This window comes from Mus caroli, chromosome 5, assembly GCF_900094665.2.
Source record: "Mus caroli chromosome 5, CAROLI_EIJ_v1.1, whole genome shotgun sequence".
NCBI lineage: Eukaryota > Metazoa > Chordata > Mammalia > Rodentia > Muridae > Mus > Mus caroli.
The window spans coordinates 31,596,086-31,620,599 of record NC_034574.1 but is presented as its reverse complement, the minus strand read 5'-3'; the positions used below and the strand labels follow the sequence as shown (position 1 = coordinate 31,620,599).

Here is a 24,514-nt window from a genome sequence, read left to right as displayed (position 1 = left end):
CACGAAAATATCAGTCCTAGCGATGTATCATTTGACCCTTAACATGGCCTGCCAGAGAGCTTGATCTCCATGCATTTGACAGAGAAAGGTGACCTGACTTGTTTGGAGTGACAAAGCAGGCCTACCGAGACGGGACTTCCTGGTGACTACACAGCTAGAGAGCTCCCTGGCCTGCGAAAAGGAACCACGTGGCCACACCCACGGGACTCAGGGAGGCGTGACCCAAGCGAGTGTCCTGGATCTGCAGCAGGTTTCACTGGCTGCGGGCGGAGAACCTGTCCCCCTGGGCCTCAGCTCTGCAGGGGGGAAGAAATAAAAATAGCCCGGGAGAGAGGCCAGCGGCTGGGCTGTGGACAGCATGCATGCCTTTCGCATTACTCTCTTCGGATTGCCCTGAGAGGTCCTGGGTGCCAGGCCCTCGGCTGGGCCCCAGGAGGCAAAGCCCAGCAAGCAGGGCCCTGCCTCCTGGGAGAGACAGAAGCTCGCTCCAGAACCGCAGAGAGATTTGAGTGAGACCTCTCACCCACTCCCTCCTCCCAACGTGAAAGCTTCCAGAAGAGTCACGTTGGAGAAAACGGTAGCTAACGCAGAGGTGCCCGGCCTTCCAGGAAGTGGCAAAGGCTAGCAGAGTGACAAATGTGACCCCGGAGAGAAAATCAAAGGGCCAGGGGCACACGGGGAGGATGCGCAATCCTGGTTCGGAGCCAAGAGCTTCAGAACTGTGGGGCAGTGGGGAGCTCAGGGAGGTTGAGGAGCAGAGGGTGTGGCAATCTCACGTAAGCCATCACAAGATCCAATTACTGTAACCTCCATCGGATACCTCCCTCCCTTTAGCCTCTTGAGTTCCCGGGGGCGGAGATCTCACATCTTTGCTGGGTCACTATTGTGGAAACTTGCTTGCTTCCAACTTACCACCCTCAACACATGCTTGTTTAGTGGTCAGATTCTAAGGGCCTCAAGCTAAGATACCTTACCTTGGTCCTGGTCACATGCAGGGCTCCACATCCTCCACAGGGTCTGGGCTCCGAAGGTCTCTGCAGGTGGGTAAAGAGGTTCGCAAGGCAGAAAGACAGTAGAGGAATGAGCTACTTAAAATAGTGTAGAGAGAGGTCTTTGTAACGATAGCAAGGGCCAGCCATGGCTTACAAATAAGGTAGCTGCAGGGTAGAAGGGGATGCAGGGAAGGAGGCCGAAAGCTTCCTTTCTGGGTCCTGGATGGGCCTTTGTTTGCTACTAATGAACAAGTAATTGTGAACAGCGGATGAGAGAATGCCAGATGATGAATAAATATCCCCTAATGTCCCCAGTCACCAGGAGTACACAGGGTCTGTGTGGCAGTGGCAGGGATCTCGGCTTTAGGTCTGGATTACTAAACAAGTACTGTGTTTCTGAGAAATCTTGTCACTGTGTAACCAAGATGGAAGAACTTTTCAAATGGCAAGCATTCCTGACTTGTTTCCACAGATAGGCAGGGAGGGAGGGCGGTAGAGGTCCATTCAGTTCCTCCTTTCTTGGATGAGGTCTGGCAGCCTCCTCAGGAGGCTCTTGGGACAGCTTACTAATGGAAATTTGAAAGAGGAAGCTGTGAGACAGAGGGCAGGGCTCTTCCTCAATGGCCTCCAAGTCTGCTAATCTCTGACTCGCTGCCTAATGTTCTCTGCCGGAGAGTTGACACCTTGAAGTCATTTAGGAGATGGATGGGCAGTCATCTGACTGCTCCTGATTGACAGCTTTAGGGCCTCTGTTCTTGCTGATTTTCAGGTACTGGAAGGTGGAGTTCCATTGCTACTGGATTATCAGAGTGTCAGTGGGCTGCAAACAAGGCAGTAGTTGAGTACAGGAGGCCCAGAGATTAATAGATGAATAGATCACTACTAGGTTTTAACAGACTAAACCCATTTTTACGACGAAGATCCAGGTTTGGAGCTGTTCACGGATGGGATGGTGCTATTTGGGGTGGCTATAGTCTGAGTTGTTAGACTGAGTTGCAGATAAGAGAAGAATTATTATAAAGATCTGATAAGAGCAGAGTTATCGGAAATATATGAACAGCAGCATGACCATGCCAGGAAAAACATGAGGCTCTTTTGACTTGGTTACAGCTTGGGTGGCCATGACCCCTCCACCTGGCACATCAGCAGCCCTTCTGGAGACAGGTAAAGCCATATCCATTGCTCATTTGTTTTATATTGTTACCAATTGTTTTAACTTTGGTTACACTTCCCTGCTGGGTGGCTAAGACCAAGCAGGTGGCCACAATCACTCACCCTTTCCTATCAGGGCCACGTGAGGGTCTGAGCCTCAGGGACCTCCTGTCCTCACGGACATGGGGTCCATGTGGTGGGGTCTCCACAGTCTTCCTGAACAAGATGGCAGGAAACTCATTAGGGCTAACCTGGGACCTAACTGATCTTAGATGGTAAAGGGGCAAAATAGTGTCCCTTCTAATCCCTCTGTCTACATTGGTGTAGGCCTTGGAATATAAATTGTTGAAAACCCAGGAGGTCAGCTATACTCATCTGGCACTTTAAAACTTCTGTGTAATGTATAGATAAAGCTTACCATTGAATACTTTTAAATAAATTTCAAACAGAATACATTTTTTTCTTTTTGAGCCAGTGCTTGTGTTACCAAGAATAGAACAATAACTTAAGAGAACTATTAATTTAAATAGATCTGGATTGAATTTTGACCTTAGAAAAGCTTCCATGACTTGCTTAGGTGTTCCGGCTTTCTTTTCCATGCTGGAAAAACATCCAGACTTCTTAAGGCAAAATCTTATCCCACAGAAATCATGGAGTTTGGTATTCTCTCCTTAATCCAACATGGGAAATATACGGACCTCACTACATGACAATAGAGACACCCAGGAAACATCTTGTAAGTATAAAACAAGACTGGGCGGGGCTTAGAGACACAGTTGAGTGGTGCCCATTGGGGAGAAAGTGTTTGTTTTGTGAGTCAAGTGGATCCTGGAAATGGGGGAGGGGGCAGATAAACATCTGTGAGCCTCAGTCTATCTACCTCTGGAAATGGGGGAACTCATAGATCAGGATAATGGACAGTGTACAGGGGTTCGGAAGAACCTAGAAGCTTTTCAGGGTGAAGGGAAGGAAGAGCAATGGCTCTGGTAAGGTCAGGAGCCTAAAAAGAAGGAACTGGAGCCCCAGAAGTAAGGCAAAGAGCCCAGGAAAGAGGAGATGCCATCAGCGCCTTAGCAGTAGGGCTAAAGCTCAGAGAAGCTAGCCAGAATCCCCACAGAAGGACTAAACCTAGAGCGGCCCCCAGAACCTCAACAGAATGTGAGCTTAATGAGAGAAACGGGGAGAGGCATGGCTGTAAAGATGGGCAGAAGCAATGAGGGGACAGAGAATAAAAAGGAGAGTTAATAGCAGAACAGGTACCAGGTATGCCTATGCAGTTGGATGTTTTTCCTTTAGAGGAGATCATAGGACAGACATCAGTGAGTACGGGTTTTAATAGGGCTGTTGTAGGTTTCTTTAAAGTTAAACCCCTTTAGTAGTTTACAAAATGTTGTCATATACATGGGAGGGTAACAAATTGGCTATTAAAAATATTAAGAAAACCCAGGATAATTTTGGCTTTGGGCCTGTGACAGTTTAACTCTTTATACTCATAATTGAAGTTTTGGTGATACAGGTGTGGCTAGTTGGTGTTTTAACATAGCTATAGCCTAGAAATAGTGTATTTGCCATGAAAATAATAAAAATAAAAAGATGAAGGAGACAGGTATTCTAACTTAGATTAGAAGGGTTTAAATATAGATGCCCCAAAGTGGGTTAATTAAGGTTAGGGTGTCTGGGTAAACAAACACATATCCAGGAAGATCTAAAATTGTTCTTGCTTGTGGTCTTATGAGAATCAAGATTAGTCATTATTGTCACTAAGGAACATCCTGGAAAAAGTTAAATATCATGTAAACATAGCAGTATTTACAAGGTATAAAAGTACAGTCTTTCCCCTTTAGGCTGAGGGAAGTCACAATTTATTAATAGCAATAAATATATAAACTCATGATCAGCAATGAAGGGAGTCTCCAGTGCTCTCACCGGGGTAGCAAACTGGGTGGAGATGGATTTCTCATTTTAGAAGGGCTGAGAATTCAAGACTTGCCTTGATCTAAGAGTCTAGCTGGGGAAACTGCAGATGGAGGTGAGGTGGGCTCTTTTTCCCCAGAAGGCAGGTTTGTTCCACAAGCCCATTGGGGAAATGAATGGCCACTCCATTGTGGACTTGGTGCTGGTGGTGGATGAGTGTAGAGGAATGGGAACAGAAGGTAGTGGGGAGATTTGGCAGAGATGCTTTCAGAGGGGAGGTGGGCGAAGTTCACCCCGTAGATCAGGGTGGAGGATAAGTCAGACCACAAAGAGAATCCGAGGCTCTTCATCTGATTAGATCGGAGAGTTTGGTTAAGCGTGGTGAGGTTTCCCAATAAGACGCAATGGCTGGTTCTTAGGCTGACAGCTCTAGAGATGGGTACCACACATGAAGGAAGGATGACCAAATAGTAAGTGCCCCTGCTATGCCCTGATAGGAGAAATGTAGAGTTTTGCCAGAGAAAGAGAACCTGGGTGTCCCCTGGAGAAGCTGGAACTAGGTATGGCAGGGAGATGGGTTAGGAAGCAGGTTTTGCCAGAGAGAAAAGCTATGTAGGGCATCTGCTGTAATGCAGGTGGCCTCCAGAAAGAGGTTTTTCTGGAGACACAGATCTTCAGTAGCAGGCTTTGGAAAGCAACATACAGTTGGCAGAGAAGGCAGTTTTGTGGTGAGAGAAGAACATGAGCAGGAAAAATGAGGAGGGACCAAATCTAGGAGACAGACTGATGGAGAAGGATGAGGGACCAGGTCTAGGAGACTGATGGAGAAGGATGAGGGACCAGGTCTAGGGGACTGATGGAGAAGGATGAGGGACCAGGTCTAGGGGACTGATGGAGAAGAATGAGGGACCAGGTCTAGGAGACTGATGGAGAAGGATGACCTCAGAGGTAGAGCAGGCGAGCAGAAGAATGGAAGCAGGGACAAAGGTGGGACTGCAGGAAACTTTGGACTGTATTCCATCATGTTAATAATTCAAGATCCTTTTAAATCTGGAAGTTGGACATGTTGCTCTCTGGCCAGTGGTAGCCATGACATGTACTGTTATCCGGCCAACTACATATGAGAGATTTTGAGGAGACATGCCATAAAAGACATGCCATAAAAATCCTCTAGGCGGTAGGAGGATTGCTGGCCTATGGCTGTAAGAAGGGGTGAGAAAGGGAATTCTTCCAGGCAGAAAACAGGTCTGGCATCACAGGGAAAAGGGGTCCCCTAAGCAATGGCTTGGTTCAGTGAGACTTTCAGGAGGACAGAGATGTCTCTGCTAAAGCCCGCAAGGAAGATCATAGTTCCATCCAGGAGTTTTTCACCCGATCCTGGGGCTTCTGAGAAGCCTCCCTAGCAGATGCCAGAATGAGACAGTTCCAAAGAAGGAAAGGAAATCTCAAAACTCACATAAGGTCAGAACAGACAATGGTGGATGTGTGCATGCAATAGAAAGATTGCGGCTGTTAAGTCCCTCAAGGAGAAAAGTAGGTGTGAGGAATCAGAGGGAGAAATAAGGAGTGAGGAGAAGAGAAGCAGAGGGTCCCTGTGAGAGCCACCAACTCTCTGGACAGACAACCTAGTGGAAGTTCAGCAGAAAAAAGACAAGGGAACATGTGACTTAAGACCATGCACACATTTATTTGGGGTGGGGGTTAGGGGGACGACCTGCACAGGGAGTGTGGTGGTCTGAATGAGAACAACCCCTCCACCATAGGCTCATGGGTCTGAAAACTTGGTCCCCAGTTGGTGGAACTGTTTGGGAAGGATTAGGAGATGGGGTTTTGTTGGAGGAGGCTTTCAGATTTTGATAGCCCACACCATTCCCAGTTCGCCTTCTGCTTCCTACATGTCCATAAGCTACTCCTCTAGCAGCCATGATCCTCAACATCATGTTTGTGGGCTCTCTGCAAGCAGCTGGAAGCAAACCTGCAATACATTTTTATAAGTTAGCTTGGACATGGTGTTTTGTCATGGCAATAGAAAAATTAAGAAGGTGTGTGTGTGTGTGTGTGTGTGTGTGTGTGTGTGTGTGTGTGTGTGAATCAGAACAAGAGCCTGCCATCTCCCTCCAGACAAGATAGTTGTAGAGATACCTACAGAGAAGAGAGTGCAGGGAAGGAGGCTGAAAAGCTTTCTCATTTGGCTTGAGATTGGCCTTTGCTACAAGTGAACAAAGACTCGCTAGCTGTGATGTCGGGTGATTGTTAAGCATCTCCTATGGCCAACCATCCTCAGGATATGTGGCAGGAATCTAGACTTTGGTTCTAGAATGCTAATTACTGTGGGTTTTTGAGACATTGTCAGTATTTAATGAAAAAGAAGCAACCAGTCTTCACAGATGGGGCTAGGTTCCAATCTCTTGTAGGGTGACTCTGTTGTCTTCTTGCTTTATGCCTTTGAGGAACTTGCTGCTCTCTTTCAGAGTCTATTTCCTCATCTCATAAGAGGTGAGGGCCTTAGGGATATCTAAGCATGACACAGAGTTGTGTACCTACTATGTCCCCTTGCACACAGTAGATACTTGAAAACCAAGACCCACTGAGTTGACCTTAGTTCTGTCTCTTCTGCTTTTCCCAGTGCAGAAAACCTAGGCGTTACTGTCCCCTGAGTTGTCAGCCCTCCTAGGAACAAAAGGAGCTTGTTTTGTTTCCTGGATTTCAAGTGCCAGCCAATTTCTTTTTTCAAGCCTGACTTTCTCCAGGCAGGCTCACTCCTAGTAACGCTGGTGCTGTCTAGGAGACTGAAATTTGGGAGAAGGCTTTTCTGGGCACCTCAAGATGAGGGGAAAACACAGGCCCCGTGCCAGCCCGAGGGACAGTGAGGCCCGAAGGTTTCCAGGTGGAAATGGACTGTCCTGGCATGCTGTGAATGAAGCCATCATGGGCATGGCCATGGTGACTAGGTCCCATTCCCTTCTCTAGGTCAGGCTGCCATGTGACACTGCCAGTCTTCGTTCCATTTGACTTTGGAAATGAATGAGATATTAGATGCTGTTGGGTTTGACCTTATATTGAGTGGATTTCCCGTGGATGATGTTTGGTCCTCTTCTTGATCATCCATTTTAAAAATAACTTTATTACACTTTATGTCTGTGTTGCGGGGCACATAGCACAGTTGGAGAGTGGGTGTCAGAGAACAACCTGCAGCAGCCTGTGTGTCTTTCCACGCTATGAGTTCAAAGGATCAAACTCGGGTTGTCACACTGGGCAGTGAGTGCCTTTACCTGCTGAGCCATGCCAAGGGTTCCAGCATGTATTCTTTGTTTGTTTGTTTGTTTTTGTTTTATCATGCCTTCAAAGGAGATGTGAAACAGAGCTTTCATATAATTCTTGCATGTGTTTAGTTCCTGGTTTGCTTTTGTTTTCCAACAGAACAACTAAGGAGCGTGCACTCCTCAGGGGCTGGGCGCTATTTACTCACTAAGAGGAACAGCAGCTACTTGGTGTCTTCTTCATCTTTTCCCCAGGGAATGGAGGATGGGTCTGTGCTGTGGCCCATTTCTCACCACTGGGAACACCGGGGACAAGCCAGGCTCCATGGTGCTGGCCTTGACAATGCGCTCTGTGACTTCACGAGTACATTGCATTCCAGATGGGAAAAGCCCTGTGGAGCTGCGAGGCCCTGTGAAGGAAGAGGCCCTGTGGAGGATAGATGCCTTCTGAGGAGAGAGGTTCTTCCCCCTGTGGCGAAGCCCTGTGGAGAGGAGCCTAGTAAGGAGAGAGGCCCTGTGGAGGAGAGAGGCTCTGTGCAAAAGAGAGGTTCTGTGGTGAGAAGGAGCTCAGAGGAGGGGAGAGGCCCCGTGGAAGGGAGAGAATCTGTGAGGGGAGAGGGCCTGTGTGAAGACGGGCCCTGTAGAGGAGAGAGGTGCTATGGAGAAAGAAGGAGTTCTTTGGATGGGAGGATTCCTGTTGAGAGAAGTTCCCCAGAGGGAAGACTTTCTGAGGAAAAAGCCATCATGGACAGGAGACACCCCATCGTGTGCACAAAACAGTGTTGAGCAGCTGGACATGGAGCCCTCTCTGTAGATCTACCACTTCCTGGCTGTACAACCTTGGCCAAGGTCGTGCCTCCTACCAAAACCAAGGAGCACAGGCACACTAGGGCCCTGAGCACTGGGTGCTGTAACTCCTTATAATGTGCGGTGGCTTGTCTGGCATGTGTCTTGAGACCCCTTTGGCTGGTGAAGCAGACAGCAGCAAAGTCATTCTTTAAGGATAGGAGATATAAAAGCTGCTCTACAAAGAAGGAATGACGCTGAAAAGAGAAGAGTCACTTTAGCATTATTCCCAAATAGCGATTCTGAGCATAAGTACAGGAAAGAAATACCCCCAGCCCAGTCTGGGAGTGAGGGGAGATGGCCACTGAGTACACACAAAATGGCTGCCTCGTGGGAACCAGCGGGCGCTTCAATAGTCCCTTCCTGGGGCAAGGCTGCAGTGGCCTAACCACCTTCTTCAGACCTCCTCACGGTTCTGTCATTTCCACATCACTACACTAGAACCCAGGATGGAATTTCAGCATGTGAACCACCAGAGTTAGCCATATTCGAACCACACTAGTGGTCTGGCATGGGTAGAGCGCCTGTTCAAGGCTAGAAACCTTGAGGGTCCATGAGGCTATGGAAGCCTTTGTGCGTTGGTGGAAAAGGTGCCTCTGGTCACCTTGACTAAAGGCTTACTCTGGGCAGGCCTCATGCCAGACAGTCGCCTGGGTTGGGTGGGTTAGGAGCATCAAGTCTCCTTACCTCAGGTCACTTCTTCTTGGTAGAGACTACTTCCTGAATTGTCATAGGACTGAAATAATTATGGTGTGTAAACATAAATATTATGTCCATTTTAATAAACATCAATTATATGCACTTCCCCTATAAAGGGCATAGCATCATTAGCTGTTAGCATCAATTCTTTATAGCCCAAGCAAGGTTGTAAACCCGTGGCACTCCCTGGGTAACCACTACCCTCCTTTCCTACTCCCGAGAATCTGGCACCATGAATATCCCCAAGTCGTCCTTTAAGCCTAAGATCACACAGTGATAGGGATCTTCAGATAGCCCCTTGTCCAAGCCGCATCTGGTACTGCAGTGTCTGTCTATCATAGATTGTAGGGAAGTGCCACCCAAGTTTATGATTATCACTCAGAGTCTCTCATCAGTCTCAAGGGCACTCTTGGTGTTCTCTGGACACCCACAGATATTTAAATCGGAGAGGTCACCGGAAGGGAGAGTGTGACTGGAACATAGGACTTTGCAGATGCTAGGCAGTCTACTGTCACAACTCTGGCTTTTGTTTTGAAAAAGAGCCTCAGACAGCTCAAGCCGGCCTCAAGCAAGTAGCCAAGGATGGTCTTCAACTGCTTCCACCTTCTGAATGCCACCCCACCCTCCCTGTTTATATGGTGCAGACCTGGGACTTTGTTCCTGCTACAGAAGCACTCTACAAACGGAGCTACATCTACTGACAATCTTTTTTTTTTCTCTTCCCCCCCTTTTTTATTTTTATTTTTGGAGAAAGATCTCACTCTGAAGCCAAGGCTAGCCCTAGCCTGGAACTCACAGCATTCACTGTGTAGCCTAGGCTGACTTCAACTTTCTTCAGTCTCTCATCCTCAGTGCTGGGGTTATGGGTATGAGCCACCATATCTGGCTTACAACCCCTTTAAAGTTTTTATTTATCTGCTACTATTATTATTTTGAGATAGAGTATTGGTATGTAGCTCAGGCTGCCCTCAAAATCACTGCAGTCCTCCTGCCTCTGCCCTTTGAGTACCAGGATTACAAGTGTGAGCCAATGAACCCAGGGTGTACTTTTATTTTGAGACAGGGTCACACTAATATTGTCAGACTAGCCTTGACCTCTCAGTCCTCTTGCCTTAGCTCCCCAAGTACCTGGAATTGAGTGCAACCTCCCCCCCCCGGCCCCTAGCCCCTGCCACCATGCCTGCCTTCAACAAGGAGCTTCGAGAATGGTAGGTGAAGTTACAAAGAAACAAAATGCATAGAATTTTTTTTAAAGAAGTCATAATTTTACTCATGAGTGGTACAAGTGCACTTGCGTGTCACCTTTTCATGGACTCCTAGGCTCAAGCTAGGGTTGTTAAGTTGGCATGACATGTGCCTCTATCTGACCAACTGGCTTTTCTCCTTAAAATGTTTATTTATTTTTTATTATCACACACACACACATATATACATGCGTAAGTGAGTTTATATACACCACATGCATACAGTTGCACTCAGAGGTCAGGGGGAATCAGATCCCCTGGAAGCGGAGTTACTGGTGTTTGTGAGCTGCTTGATGTGGGTGTTGGGAACTGAGCTCAGGTCCCCTGCAAAAGCAGCAAGTTTTCTCAACCATTGAGACATCTCTGCTCTGAGTGTTTAACAGCCTCAGTGTGAAGATGAAGAAATGAAGCCGCATCTGTGGCCAGAGGTGGCTTTTGGCACTGTATAACTGGACTTCACCTGCTGAAGACATTATCAGGGATAAAGAGCAAGTCACATCTCCCTCCTTCAGAGGTTCTAGGAGCACACTAGGGAAGAGGCAGAAGTCCTGAAAGGGACAAAGTTGTCCTGGAATATCTCAGCAAGAGCAACCCAGAGGTTAGTCCCTCTTCCTGTGACACAGCTCTTTTGATAGCTGGGGGCTCATTTCTGAATCATAGCCTTGCCTAAAGGACATCTTCACACTGAGTTGTAAACTAGGCCCGAGAACACCCTCAGTGTGGTCTGAACTCAGCTCAACCACAATCGAAACTGGTAAATTGAAAGAGGACTTATCCACAGTGAACTTGGCGCACATTTTTCATCAGCATTCTTAGCAAACTTCCAACTCCACCCCTCAGCACAGAAGGCCTGGCTTATCTGTGCTCGGTATGTAGATAGACATTCCTTCCTGGTCAAAGTCACCTGGACTCCCCTCAGCTGTGTCCAGTTGCTTTCAGTTTCTCAGTGGACTGTGCCCTGTCCTACCTCAGGAGCCTGTCCTTGCTTTTCCTGGTGTCTGATATATTTATTCCCTACAGCCTGTCCTCCCTTCCTGATTGGAAAGAGTTGGGTCTCTTCCTCCCTCCCTTCCTTCCTTTTCTCTTTTTGGGTATGTGCACATGCACATATGTGTATGTGTGTATGAGCCTAAGGCGGCCAAAAGATATAGTGCCTCAGAAGCCATGAGGTTCTGATGGGGGATCAAACTCAGGTCCTCCTGCATGACAGGTATGCTGCTGTCTGTCTCCCCAGCCCCAGGAAGAGGTGGATCTTTCTCCTTCTAGTCTGTACCACAAAGGTCCTGCCCTAAAGAAGTTTTTTGCTGACACTGCCACTAAAGAGATTCCACATTTGTTTTTTTATTGTATTTCTCAGGGTTAATAACATTGTATCTTAACTTTGAATAGTTCTCTCCAGGAGAGTCCTTGGACACACTGTTGCTGCTGTGTTTATCAAATACCTCCTAAGAATCTAATCCTGAGTACCCTGCACTGTTGGAAGGAGAGATGATAGGATTGAGGCAGGACTTTGTTTTCCAGTTCTGCCCGTATACCTGAGCCATGACTTTTGGTGGGAAAGCAGCGAATTCTCTTAAGCCTCAAGTTTCCTAACCTGAAAGACAAAGATAGTGGTAGTTTCTCCTTTCCTGCGAATTGAACGAGATGGGATTGGGCAATGTCAAAGACCTGGGAACATCATGGCAGAACTGTCCCGTAAGACAGATACATTGAACCCTCACCCCTAGGACCTCTGTGTGTCTCTCCTCCTTGAAAAGCAAGACTTTGCAGACGCCATTAGTGAGGATGAGGACAGTTCACTGGACGCTGAGTATGCTGTGGGACTGGTAGGAGTGCTGAGGTATGGAAGTCACATATAGGCACCTCGTGGTTGGAAGAAAGATATGGTCATGATGGTGCCAACCTGAGAGTGAGAGTACCACTTTACCCAGTACCCTGGAATAAAGCCACTAACTTGTTTAGCTCCAGGCTTGGAGGTCCGTGAGAGGGGTCTAGGTCCAGCCCAGCTCTGGTGCTGGGAGCTGCTTCTGTGCAGTCTTCTCTCTGCCTTGCTGAGCTTAGAGAGAGCCGAAGTGGTTCTGTGGAGAGGCTACCTTTTTCCAATGAGGTCACCCAGTAGTCCTGTAGGAGCAGCCTGCTCTACAGAGGCCTGGCTGCCATGGCAGGCTGCAGGCTCTGAGGCTGCTTTCATCAGCCTCCAGGTCACATAGGGATGAGTGGAGTGAAGCAGAGGGAAAGGAAGGGACAGGGAAGAGGAAGCATCGAAGGCAAGGTAGGATCAGAGCTCTGGAAGCCTGGAGCTAATGCTGGTGTTTGGCTTACTGTGAATAGGGTACTGTTTTGGACCCGGTAGGAGGCTCATTCCCTTCAAAAGCAATCCTTGATGTCTGATACTCACGATTATTGTGAGCATTTTAAAGATGAGGATGGTATTAGCTTTCCTGTGGCAGTGAGCTAAGGCAAGTGGGGCCTGGTTTCTACCCAGTAACCCAGTTCATGCCTCCCAAAGTCCCTTGCTATATAGATGGGGAAACTGAGGCTCAATCAGGGAGATTGGATAAAGAAGATCCAAGCTCCGAGGAGACTTGGCCCTGCCTTCAATTCACCAGAGTGTTATCGAATGCCACAAAACACCCTCCAACTCTAGCCTGTCATTCTCCAGGCATATGTGTGACAGACTCTGCCTCGGCTGGTGCCCTCCAGGACCCCTACTAAGGCTGAGAAGATCTGAGTCAAATCGGGGGTGGGGTGGGGTGGTTATCATTTCCACCCATCCCTCATGTGTCTTTGTGCAGGGGTTAGATAAGTGGTTTATGTCTCTGAACCTGAGATTCTCTCTCTCTCCCTCTCCCTCTCCCCCCTTCTCTCTCTCTCTCTCTCTCTCTCTCTCACACACACACACACACACACACACACACACACACTGGCAGAATGAGAGTGAGAGAGCAAGAGAGAGAGAGAGAGAGAGAGAGCGAACAAACACAACTATGATGATGATTTTTTTCAGAGATGAATGGGAGTTCTGCCACTGTTTCTTCTTCTGCTACTCTGTTTCAGCAGGGGCCTCTGGCCTCATTTGTGTTCCCTGGGGACCATAGCTATGGCACCAGAGCCGAAGTTATCCTGAGTTCACCTCAGCTGATCTGTAGGCAGCAACTTTAAGGAAGATGCGTGTAGAGTGGCAAGTGGAAGGCAGGGTACCTCTGAGTCTGAGCTCTCTTTCCGAGTAGCCATAGAAGACCAAATTGCAGAAATGAACCCCCTGGACAAGGACACCGCTCTCCTAGAAAAAGGGTCTCAATGAGAAAACCAACACACAAACAAGATACTCTCAAGTATTGCTCAGAACTGGGAGCCAAGAAACAACGTAGGACTGGGAAGCAGACTGCTATAAATTGGCATCAGGGAAAGTATATCTGTATGGCTGACACTGGACCTGACCTTGGAACGGGAAGGAGCCAGCAAGGCAAAGATCTGGAGAGCCTGGGCAAAGGTCCCACAGGTGTAAAGGTCCTGAGACTGCAGTCCACACACCTTCCGGAGCTTCCGATCAGTACAGTCGGAATTGCAGGCCTTACTTCATTAAGACAAAGGAAACCACCTTTTCAGTCTTCTGTGACTTCCTCACTGCCTCCAAATCCTCCAAGTTACTATGATTTTTTTTTCTTTCAGGAAATTCTTCAAGGTTTAGTAATCAGTGGTTTATAAAAAAACTGGCCTGTGATTGAGTAACAAAAGTAAAGGTTTTTGTTTTTTGGGTTTTTTGGGGGGTGGGGGTTGGGGAGACTGCCCAGTTAGTAAAAGCACCTACATGAGTTTGGATCCCCAGTACCTATATTTAAAAAAATATGTGGGAGCAAGAGTATATGCCTTTTTCTTTTCTTTTCTTTTCTTTTCTTTTCTTTTCTTTTTTCTTATTGAGATAGGGTGTCACTATGTACATCTAGGTGTCCTGGAACTCACTATGTAGACTAGGTTGGCCTTGAACTCACAGAGATCAGGAGGCCTGCCATTGCCTCTTGGGTGTTGGCACACTACCACACCTGGCCTAAGGAGTGCATGTCTTTAATTCTAGCACTGGGGAGGGAGCACAGGAAGCTGCCCCACCCCCACCCCAGAGCTGGCTAGCAAGCCAGTCTAGCTGAACCTATGAGCTCCAGGCTCCATGAGAGGCAATGTCTCACAAGGTTAAAAACCAAAACACACACACAAACACAAAAGACAGAGGGCCGATGAGAGATTCTTGGTGGGTAAAAGTTTGCTGCCAAGCCTGAGAACCTAAGTTTGATCCCTGGAATTCACATGGTAGAAGGATTGAAATGGACTCTTGTGGGTTGTCCTCTAACCCCACACTCCAGCTGCGATCCATTAGTACATATCAATAAGTCTAAAAAACATAAGATGGAGTGTGATTGACGATAACTGATGTTACCCTTTGACCTCCAATCAAAGGGTACACAATCACCCGAGGAACACATACACACAGATTATAGTCAACAGGATGGCTACAAAGTGGCTGTGTTATCTTTCCTTTCATATGTTTGCGATACTTTGTTACTCTTTTAAAACTGCCCTACTATCGATTTGCCTTTACAGAAGGTACAGACTAGGAGACACGAATGTTATTATGGATGTATGTACCAAAAAATGTGTGCAAATTCTCCATATTTAGGGAAATGTTTCCCTGGTCTGTGCAACCCTGGCTTCTGAGGTCCTGAAGATCCTGACACCATTTATGCCCACCTTCGCTCCCAGATGACCCTGGATTTTCCACTCTCTCATGTTATATGAGTTTGCCTGGCTGCCCGCCCTGGAACAGGTAACCAAAAGATGTGTAGTAAATAAAACTGTGGTTTGTGACTCACCTCAAATGAACCCCGAGGCAACAAAAGGGGGAGCAAATTAAGGAAGGGTAAGACTTGGGTGAAGGAAAAGATCCCCGACAACAGAGCCAAAGGCCTGTGCTCAAATTCTGCCTCCATCCTGAGGCGCCACCCACTCCCCAGCCTGTTCTGGGTCTCTCCAGGAAGGCTTTACTTTGGGTTTCTCCGGGAGAGTGAAAAGATGTTGTAGGTACAGTATGGATTCCATGAAAGGACAGTTCTTTTAGGTTCCTGACCTTGGCTTGCATACAAGAGTCCAGCCTACCTCAGCAGAAAAGTACTTCCAGTTCTCTGCTCCTCCCAGAAGCCTGAGCTGAGCTTGGGTCTCAGACTCTGAACCCAAGAGCACGGCCTGGTGCCTGGCGGTGCTCAATGAGTTTGATGAACTACATGCAGGTCACTCCCCTACGGGACCTGCTCTTGCCTTTGTATAGAAGGCCCATCTCTGGCTTTTCTTCCTGGTACTTCTGACATCTACATCTGCTTTTCTGGAAGAGCCTAGGAGTCACATTTAGGGAAGGTGAGTAGGTGGGAAGAGGCTTTTGACTAAAAGGTTAGTGCACATTTTTGGCTCCCACTTCCGAATCTTCCAGAAGGTCTTTTATTTTTTGCCTACTTAATAATAACATAAAAAAGCCATGTCACTTTTTTTTTTAATTGAAGTCTTTATGTTAAGCCGCCCACTCCAGCCATTCCAGGACATGGCGAAGAGGGGGCGCGGACAGGTGTAACGCGGGGGTTTGTGTTGGAAGGGCTCTGCAAAGCCGGGTCTCAGTGCCCCAGCGGGGGGTCACCGACCCTGGAGCCCTCTCTCAGGGCCTGGTAAAGCTTCAAAGTCTCGGATCCTCAGGTCGGCCTCGTGGTGTCAGGATCTTCAGGACCCCAGAATCCAGACCTGCGCGCCTGCTGCTCCCCCACCCACACAGCACGAGGGCGGAGCCCCGGCGCGCTGATGTAATCCCGGCGCCTGGGCGGAAGGATATGGAACGCGGCGTTGGCTGGCTGGGCGCTGAGGCTGTTGCCAGGTAACGCAGCGGAGCGGCTGCCGCGCGCCGCCTCCCGCCCTCCGCCGCCTGGCGCTGGGGCCGCCGCCGCTTTACGTAAGGCGCAGGCCAGGGCCGCCCGGCGCTCGGCAGCCGCCTGCAGCCCTCGGAGCGCAAGGAGAGGCGCCCACCCGGTAGCCTTGGCAGGTAGGCGGCGGCCGGGAGCGGGGCCGTGGCGGGTGGCCGGCCGGAGGGATGTCCGGCTCGAGGACCCCGCGAGCGGCGTGCGATGAGTGCGCACAATGGGCCGCGGCGGGCTGAGGCGGCCCGGCCTGAGGACAGCGGCCTCGCCTCGCCCCGCGCCCTCAGCTTTGTCCTTCGGCGGTCGGGGGCGGGCGCGGCGCGGTGAGTGGCGGGCACGCGGGCCTATGGCGCGGGGTCGAAGAAGGTGATGGCCGAGGGCAGAAGTGACAGGCCCCGGAGTCGCCGGCCTGCGCGCGCCACCGCCCGGACCCTCGCGGCCCGGCTTCCGGCCGGCGTCCCGGGAGCTCCCGGTGGACGCCGGGCCAGGGCTGAGCGCTCTGCGTAGAGGCCAGGACAGGGCGAGCAGTGGGGAGCAGACCCCCGAACCTGGCAGCCCCTCCCTTCAGTGTTTGTCCTTCTGTAGACAAACCTTAAAGGTTTAACCAAGAAAAGTGAGATGGGGATAAACGGGAGGGGGACATGCGACTCCGGAGTTCTTGGGTCTAAACGGGGTTCTTGGGTCTCATCACCTGCATTGTAGACTTTGCCTCGTTGCCCAAGTAACTGACAATGCATTTTGCGTTTCTGGCTCTTGGCTTGCTAAGGAAACGGTAGGAGAGGATTGCCGAGGAGCTGGGGACCTGCAGTTTGGATAACAGGTGATGCCATGGAAAAGCCTATGCAGTGAAAACCCCACGCAAGATTTCTGCCACCAGTATAGGACCCGTTGCATGAGACTTTGTCGTTTTTAGAGACTTTAGATTTAAAAGAAGGGGAAAAATATCTGTCACTCTGCATTCTGAAGGTCAAATATTCGCCCGCAGATGTTTTGGGCTGAACCATTCTTAACTAGGTCTCAGGATCTTTACGACAAAAACCATTCTGGAACTGTGCATTTGAAATACCCATGGAGGCTTCTTGCAGTTGATACTTATTATTGTAGATTTAGTTGCTATTCTTGCCAAATGATGTACTTTTAAAATGTGTTCTTTCACAAGTTCATTTATATATCTCTATAATGTACTTTTATCATATTTCCCCACTATCTTCTCTTAGACAAACATTGAATTGTAATTATATATTTATGTGTGTGTTTGGGTGCATGTATATTTACGCGTGGAGGCCAGTGATCAATATCAGGTGTTTTTTATAATTGTTTTAAAAATATTTATTTGATGTGTATTGGTATTTTACCTGCATGTATATCTGTGTAAGGGTGTCAGACCCCCTGGAACTGGAGTTATATACAGTTGTGAGCCACTGTGTAGTTGCTAGGAATTGAACCCCGGTCCTATGGAAGACCGGCCAGTGCTCTTAATTACGGAGCCATCTCTCCAGCCCTAAGGTGTTACTTTTGAGATAGGGTCTCACTAGGTAGACTAGGCTGGCCAAGAACTTTAGAGCTATGTCTGCCTCTGACTTTGAAATGCTGGGATTTGAGTCATGGTCTCTCACTGAACCTGGAGCTCACCAGTTCAGCAAGGGTGACTGGCCAGCAAGCCTCAGGGGTCCTCCCATCTCAGCCTCCCCATCGCTAGGACTCCACAAATGTTTAATCATTTAAAAAGTAGTTAGGGCTGGAAATGTAGCCCAGATGAAGTCCGGTAGTAAATTCTCAGAATGTAAATCAAAATAGGCCTTCAAATTGACTGTAACAGGTTTTATATGAGTCTATTTTCATTAAGAAAGTAAGAGAGTTTTACTCTTATTTAGTGTCATAGAGATACATGTATTGTTCTTTGAACATAAGGATAAATATTTTTAACATGGCAACATTTAACAAGGCAAATTAAGAATTTTAAAGAAAGATTGATTTGATATACAAATTATGAACATTAAAAAAAGAAACTTAATGATGTTTTTGCTTGCTCCCATTTGTTGTGTAGCTCCATCTGTGCCTGATTTTATTCCTGGGCTCTTTAAAAGTGTTGGACTTGCTCTTCCTCTTTTGTGTGGAAATGCACCAAGCCTGAGCTTTGCCCCTGTTTTTTTTTTTTTTTTGCATCATTTGACTTGGAGCAGCTAATGGCTTCTGAGCTAGTTTTGTCATCTGTGAAATGGGAAGAATGCTGAGACCTGCCTTGCAGGATAGAGAGGCAGAGGGGGCGATGTGAAGTAATGTCATCCTCACTCAAGCTCTTAAAATGCCGCTTAGTGCTGATATGTCTGAGTCCTCAGATTCTCCTGCAGGCTGGAAGCAGTCAGTTGTCTTCAGGTCACTGTTGCTTTCTCTCTACTTTGCCTGGTTTCCAGGATTCTCTTTCCCAGACACATGGCAGCCTCTGGTCCTGCAAGCGTCTAAGCACCTGGGATTTGGAGCTTAGAGTGCAGTTATAAACACAGTGCCGGAGGTCCCTGGCAGTGCAGCGCAGTCACCCTGTCCTGGCCACCTCCTTTCCACATTATCTTGTAAGACTACCGTTGCTCTGATCACACCAAGCAGTTTCAGATGTTCTTGATTTATACTCTTTCTTCTGATTTGAGGGTCCCCCACTTCTGCTTTCTCTAGTTTCAAAAAAATTCTTATAAGATACTGTATCTTCTCTGGAGCCTTTGGAAATCCTTCAGAATGAATTCCTCCTTGCTGTAGGCCTTGTGGTTGGACGGCATGCTTTTTCTTAAAATGTTTCTTTTGTGGAAATTAAATATAAAATATTGCTTTCAAGAAGACTTATTAACTCGTTAGTACTGGATTGGAAAGACTGGAGTTACATTCCAGCCCCCCTCTTGCTTCCTGGGTCACTGTGGGCAAGCTTGTTATATATCTCATGACCTTCAGTCTCTCTGTGAAACGAGAAGTCTCATCTTATGTATGTCTTTTGCTTTGTAGTGAGCTGGCATCTAGGGGTTGAACTCAGGTTTCCAGGCTGTCTTGGCAAGTGCCTTTATCTACCAAGCCATCTTACTGGTCCTGGGAGCTGTTTTGATTACCAGTTTTTTTTTTTTTTAAAGAAAGCTTTATTTTTATTTATATGCATGTATATGCATATTCTTCCCTTAGAGACCAGAAGATGGTGTTGGATTTCTTTGAAGCCATAGTTCCAGGCAGTTGTGATCTGCCTGACTTGGGAGCTGGGATCTGAACTCTAGTCCTCCTGAAGAGCAGTGAGTATAATTACTTAACTGCTGAGCCCAGGCATCAGATTTTTCCCAGCTCTGTATTCATGCTTTTGTTGTTCCTGCTCCCTCCTTTTTTCTTTTTCTTATAGTGTTTAGGATTAAACCCTGGGGCATCATGTATTCTAGACAAGCACTCTACCAACCCACTTACATCCCCTGCCCCTCTATGCACTTTTTAATCTACCTTCCTTGAATGTTTTCTTGCCTGGTTCCCCTGCTCTACCCTCTGAAGCTATTGCTGGTCTGTAGGAAAGAATGTACACTCTCTTCCCTTGACTAAGAGGCAGTATAGAAAGGGTTAAGAATGTACCCTAAAAGCATTGTCGCCTGTGTTTATTCTTTTAGTTATGTCTGAAACTATATGCCGTCTTGTACTTCACATGCTAGGCAGCTCCCAGAACACCCTCTGGGAGGAAAGTTCTGTTCTGGCTTCCGGTTCTGAGAACCCAGTCCATCATGACAGAGGATAGATATGGTAGCTTAGAGAACTCAACCTAATGGAAGCCAGGAAACAGAAAGACAGACAAAGGGCAGAGACAGACATACAAAGAACCTGCCTCCAGCCACCTACTTCTTTCTACTAAGTTTCACCTTCTGATGTTTTTAGCACCTTCAAAAATAGTGCCCTCAGTTGGAGACCAAATGTTCAGATAAGCCCAAGGGGCACATTTCAGATTTACAGCTTTCCACCCTGGGCCCCAAAATGTATTTATATATTTACTCTATCTCAAGAGTCCCCAATGTATTATATTTCAACATTGCTCAAAAGTCCAAAGTCTCTTCTAAGAGTTGAGGCAATATCTCAGCTATATGAGTTCCTGTAAAATAGAAAAAAAAAAGTTACACAAGGGCACAGAGTAAACATTTCCATTCTAAAAAGTAGAACGGAATAGCCAGTAAGGATTGCATGGACCCAACAGGGCAAACTTTAAAGCTTGCTGCACCATGTCTGTCTTCTGAGGTATGTTGTAGGCTCCAGAGGGCTTGGGCAGCCCTGCCGTTTGGCTTTGCTGTTTGCATGCAGCCCATCTGAACTTTCTTGGGTTGGTTCCACTCAATGACGTCATAGTGCAGGGACTCTCTTCTTATCACATATTTCCCAACCTCTCAGGCTTTTCTTTGAAATCTGGGTGGAAACCTCTATGGCTCTACTTTGCTTACCTGCTAACTCAGTATCACTTGGAAGGGCAAGGATTGCTGCCAGTTGCAATAGTAGTGGCTCCCTGAGACCATAGCAACAGCAGCCTCAAGAGTACCTGGGTGCCTGAGCACAATGGACACACCCTGGGGAAACAGCTTCCCAGATAGATGGCCTTGTCCTTGTCCACTCACGATATTTTCTCTCTTCTCAAGGAAGATGTTACTCAAATTAGTTTATGCTTTACTGTCCTTAAACCTGTGATGTGTGGGTTCTGGCCAGTTCCTAAGATGCCCTGGAGACACCCTTTGTCTTGATGATAATCCTCTTCTCTTATAATTAATGGCCCTAATTTCTTCAGTAGTCACACTTTCTTTGACCCCAACTTTTCTGACCATGTTGCAAGTTTTTCAGCCTTTGCTGCTTTTTTCTCATTATAAATGCTCATAGCTGTTAGTAAGCCTCATTCCTTTGGAATTGCCAGTGGATCACTCATAAACTCAGCCTGTCATGGAGTTTAGTGTTTTGATAAATGGATAAAATTTAGGTATCTTTATTATAATGTAACATAAACAGTTTCTAGTCCAGTTTCCAGCAGTCTTTGCTGTCTGAAACCTGTCTTTAATGTCCACATTCTTAGTGACTTTTGGTCTTCTGAGCTCCCACCAAAATTGTCCATTAAGTTCTGCTGACAACACTCTTGGCTTTGGCTTGTTTTTCTTTCTTTCTTTTTCTTTTCTTTTCTTTTTTTTTTTTTTTTTTTTTTTTTTTTTTTTGGTTTTTCGAGACAGGGTTTCTCTGTGTAGCCCTGGCTGTCCTGGAACTCACTCTGTAGACCAGGCTGGCCTCTAACTCAGAAATCCGCCTGCCTCTGCCTCCCAAGTGCTGGGATTAAAGGCGTGCACCACCACTGCCCAGCTGGCTTGTTTTTGTAAAGTCTTTAATATTCCTCCTGTAAGACTGGGTCCAAAGGCTTCTACCTACACCAGCAGCAGACAGCAATGACCTCACTTTTCTGGGGCCAATTTTCTGTTTTAGACTTTCATCTGACATACACATCTTAAGTGGGAGAAAGGTGTGTGTTTGTTTGTGGTTTCAGTACCCTCTGGTAGAAGACATATAGTGGAACAAAGTTTCTCATCTCCTGATAGCTAGGAAAAGAGAAGGGGAGAGGAGGTGGGCAATGAGAGATGGACAGGTAAGGTATCTCTAAGGTATATCAAAGTGACCTACTTCCTCCAGCTAAACCCTCTCCTAAGATGTCCAACATTTCCCAGTAAAGTGCCACTAACCTGCAGAGGACCAGTACATGAGCCTGCAAGGGACATTGCAGATTCAAGCCACAGTACCTTATACCTTAGCATGGAATTGCTGGCTATCTCATGACTGTCTGGTTCCCTTTCCATCCATCAAGCTATTGGAATCTTGAAGACTTCACTGAAATATTCTTTGTATCTGATTTTCAGAATTAACTCTTTACTCTCTGATACATTTTTCCATCTTAATTAGTGTTGTTTATTTTATGTGCATGTTTGAATTTGTGTGCACCACATGTGTACAGGTGAAAAGAGCATCAGATTTACTGAAACTGGAGTTACAGGGAGTTGCAAGCTGCTCAGTGTATGTGCTGGGATACCTGGATCTTCTGTAAGAGCAGTAAGTGCTCTTAATTGCTGATCCATCTCTAGTCTAGTCACTCAACTTGTTTTGTTATTGTTGTTTGCTTATGACATTTTAGGTTTTTTGTTTTGTTTGGCATGGAGGCATCTCCTGGATCTTAATGTCTTAAGGGAAGAGAAGAGACTCCTACTTGATGATTCTTTCTAGTGTGCAGTATAATCTTTTTGCACAGTATCCATTCATTAGATATTTGACTGAATTAACTCAGAATCACTTCGTAATCTGATTTCAGAAGGACTGGGCTTGGGTCAAAGTAGCTTTCTGGAGAACTTTGTGACTCAATGCAGGGCCCAGTAGATAGCAGATGTATCAGTAAGGGGTAGCTTTCAGCTCGTTTGAGCAGGTGTAGAAAACACTAGAGCTTGGTGCCTTAGTTACTTTGGTGTTGCTGTTACCACAGTACCTGGTGGTAACATGGATTTATAGGATTTTAGTTCCTCTAGGGACAGCATGTGAGGACACATCACTTCATAGAGGCAGGAGCGTATGGTGGAGGCTGTTCATACCACAGCAAACCAGCAAGCAGAAAGCCAGACAGAAAATGGACAGGGATAACAGAATCCTAGAGTCACTCCTGCCCAGATGGCCTTCTTTCAAGTAGTACTGCTAGCTAGGGACGAGACATTCAGAACATGAGCCAGTGGGGGATAGTTCATATTCCAATCCAACATTTGGCCTTTGAGGCCCCAAGATTCATGGCCATCTCATATGCACAATGCATTTAATTCAAGTTCAACTTGTTAACAGTTTTAACGTTCTTTATTAGTCTGGTGCCAAGTGGTCAGCCCTGAGACCATATATACACAGATAACGTACAGAATGAACAGGTTGTATTTATATATTTAGAAAAAAATACATGTATTTGCTTATATATGTATAGTGTGAAAACAAGAAAAAATGTGAAGAAAAAAATCCATGAATTTGAGACACAACAAGGGAGTGCCTGGGCAGGTTTGGAAGGAGGAAAGGGAAGGGGAGAAATGATACAGTAATACTGTAATTAAAAAAAAAAAGTTTCAAAAAAGTCTGCTATCTCTATAAGATTCAGAGTCATCTCTTGGTTGTTAGTGCTTCCTTTTGTAATGATTAATCCTCATTGTCAATTGAATTTAGAATTACTTAGGAACAAAGGTCTTGGCCATGTCTGTGAGAGTGTTTTCACAGAGATTTAATTGAGGAGGAAAGACCAACCCTGAATGTGGGTGGTCCATCCCACAGGTTGAGGTCTATGACTGGATAAAAAGAAAGCCAGCTGAGCACCACTGCTCATCGCTCAGTTCCCTGCCTGTGGATAGCCCACCTTAGACTACTGCCATGCTTTCCCTGTCAGGATGGACTGGGTCCTCAGACCGAGCCAAAGCCAGTCCTTCTTAGATGCTTTTGTCAGGTATCTTGTCACAGCAATGAGAAAAGCACTTAATGATACTGTGTAAAATCACAAACGAAGTTACACTTTTCCATACAATGACATAGTAAACATGATCATTCTAAAAGGGAGGAAACAGAATGGAGGAATAGCAAGGAAGGATGGACCAAAGCAAAGTTGAAACCCAGGTTGGCAAACAATAAGTCCTGTCACTCCTAGGCCAGGTGGTGATGTGATCTGAGCTTCAGTGGCCCAGGTAGCTCTGATTTATGACCTTGCCATCCCACTCCATATGATCCTTTGGAACTGGTTCCACTTGGTATCTTTCTTTGGCAGATGTTCGTTGCTTCTGGCATCTTCAATATCTTGATGTCTCTGCTGTGACTTAGGCTTCCTCCTTAAAAATTTTATATACAGTCATTCAAGGAATCTGACCTTGTTACTCACTGTCTGGTCTTCCTAACAAATCTGAGTAGAAGCAAGCCTCAATATCTGTAACTGTAGCCTTCTGCATACCCGCAAAACCATTATCCATCATGTGGCTTGCCTCCAATTCAGTCAGTTACAGGTTTATTTGGAGCACGGATGTAGATGGCTTTTGAGTGCTGGCTGGACCTGGGAAAATTGTCCCCTAGGTAACTTCAATCAAAGTCTTTCACAGGAGTTTATAGTTATATTCCCCTGTAACCTATCTGTGATGGTTTGTGTATGCTTGGCCCAGGGAGTGGCACTATTAGAAGGTGTGGCCTTGTTGGAGTAGGTATGTCACTGTGGGCGTGGGCTTAAGACCCTTATCCTAGCTGCTGGAAGTCAGTCTTCCACTAGTAGCCTTCAGATGAAGATGTAGAACTCTGTCTGTATCGTGCCTACCTAGATACTGCCATGCTACCACCTTGATGATAATGGATTGAATGTATAAGCCAGCCCCAATTAATGTTGTCCTTTATAAGACTTGCCTTGGTTATGGTGTCTGTTCATACAGTAAAACCCTAAC

At 46.8% G+C, this 24,514-nt stretch overlaps 1 protein-coding gene and 1 long non-coding RNA gene across 8 annotated transcripts in view; both read left to right on the top strand.

Moving 5' to 3' along the window:
- The first annotated feature begins 259 nt into the window (after positions 1-259).
- Positions 260-8,932, top strand: LOC115031114. 2 transcript variants are annotated; one of them, XR_003836723.1, is made up of 4 exons: positions 260-577; positions 2,103-2,156; positions 2,790-2,880; positions 7,574-8,932. It is a non-coding gene; the product is annotated as an uncharacterized LOC115031114 (long non-coding RNA). The 2 variants fall into 2 exon arrangements; XR_003836722.1 differs by having other exon boundaries at positions 7,479-8,932.
- Positions 8,933-15,376: 6,444 nt separating this feature from the next.
- The window catches only part of Kiaa0232 (KIAA0232 ortholog), a 64,783-nt gene continuing 55,645 nt past the window's right edge, over positions 15,377-24,514 (top strand). For 3 of the 6 annotated variants that reach the window (XM_021162283.2, XM_029477043.1, XM_029477047.1), the window contains exon 1: positions 16,016-16,180. The gene's annotated coding sequence lies outside the window, so the exon portion shown is untranslated. Of the gene's footprint in view, positions 15,511-16,015; positions 16,181-16,201; positions 16,876-24,514 lie in introns of those variants that run through there. The other 3 variants (XM_029477044.1, XM_029477045.1, XM_029477046.1) reach the window with 3 other exon arrangements.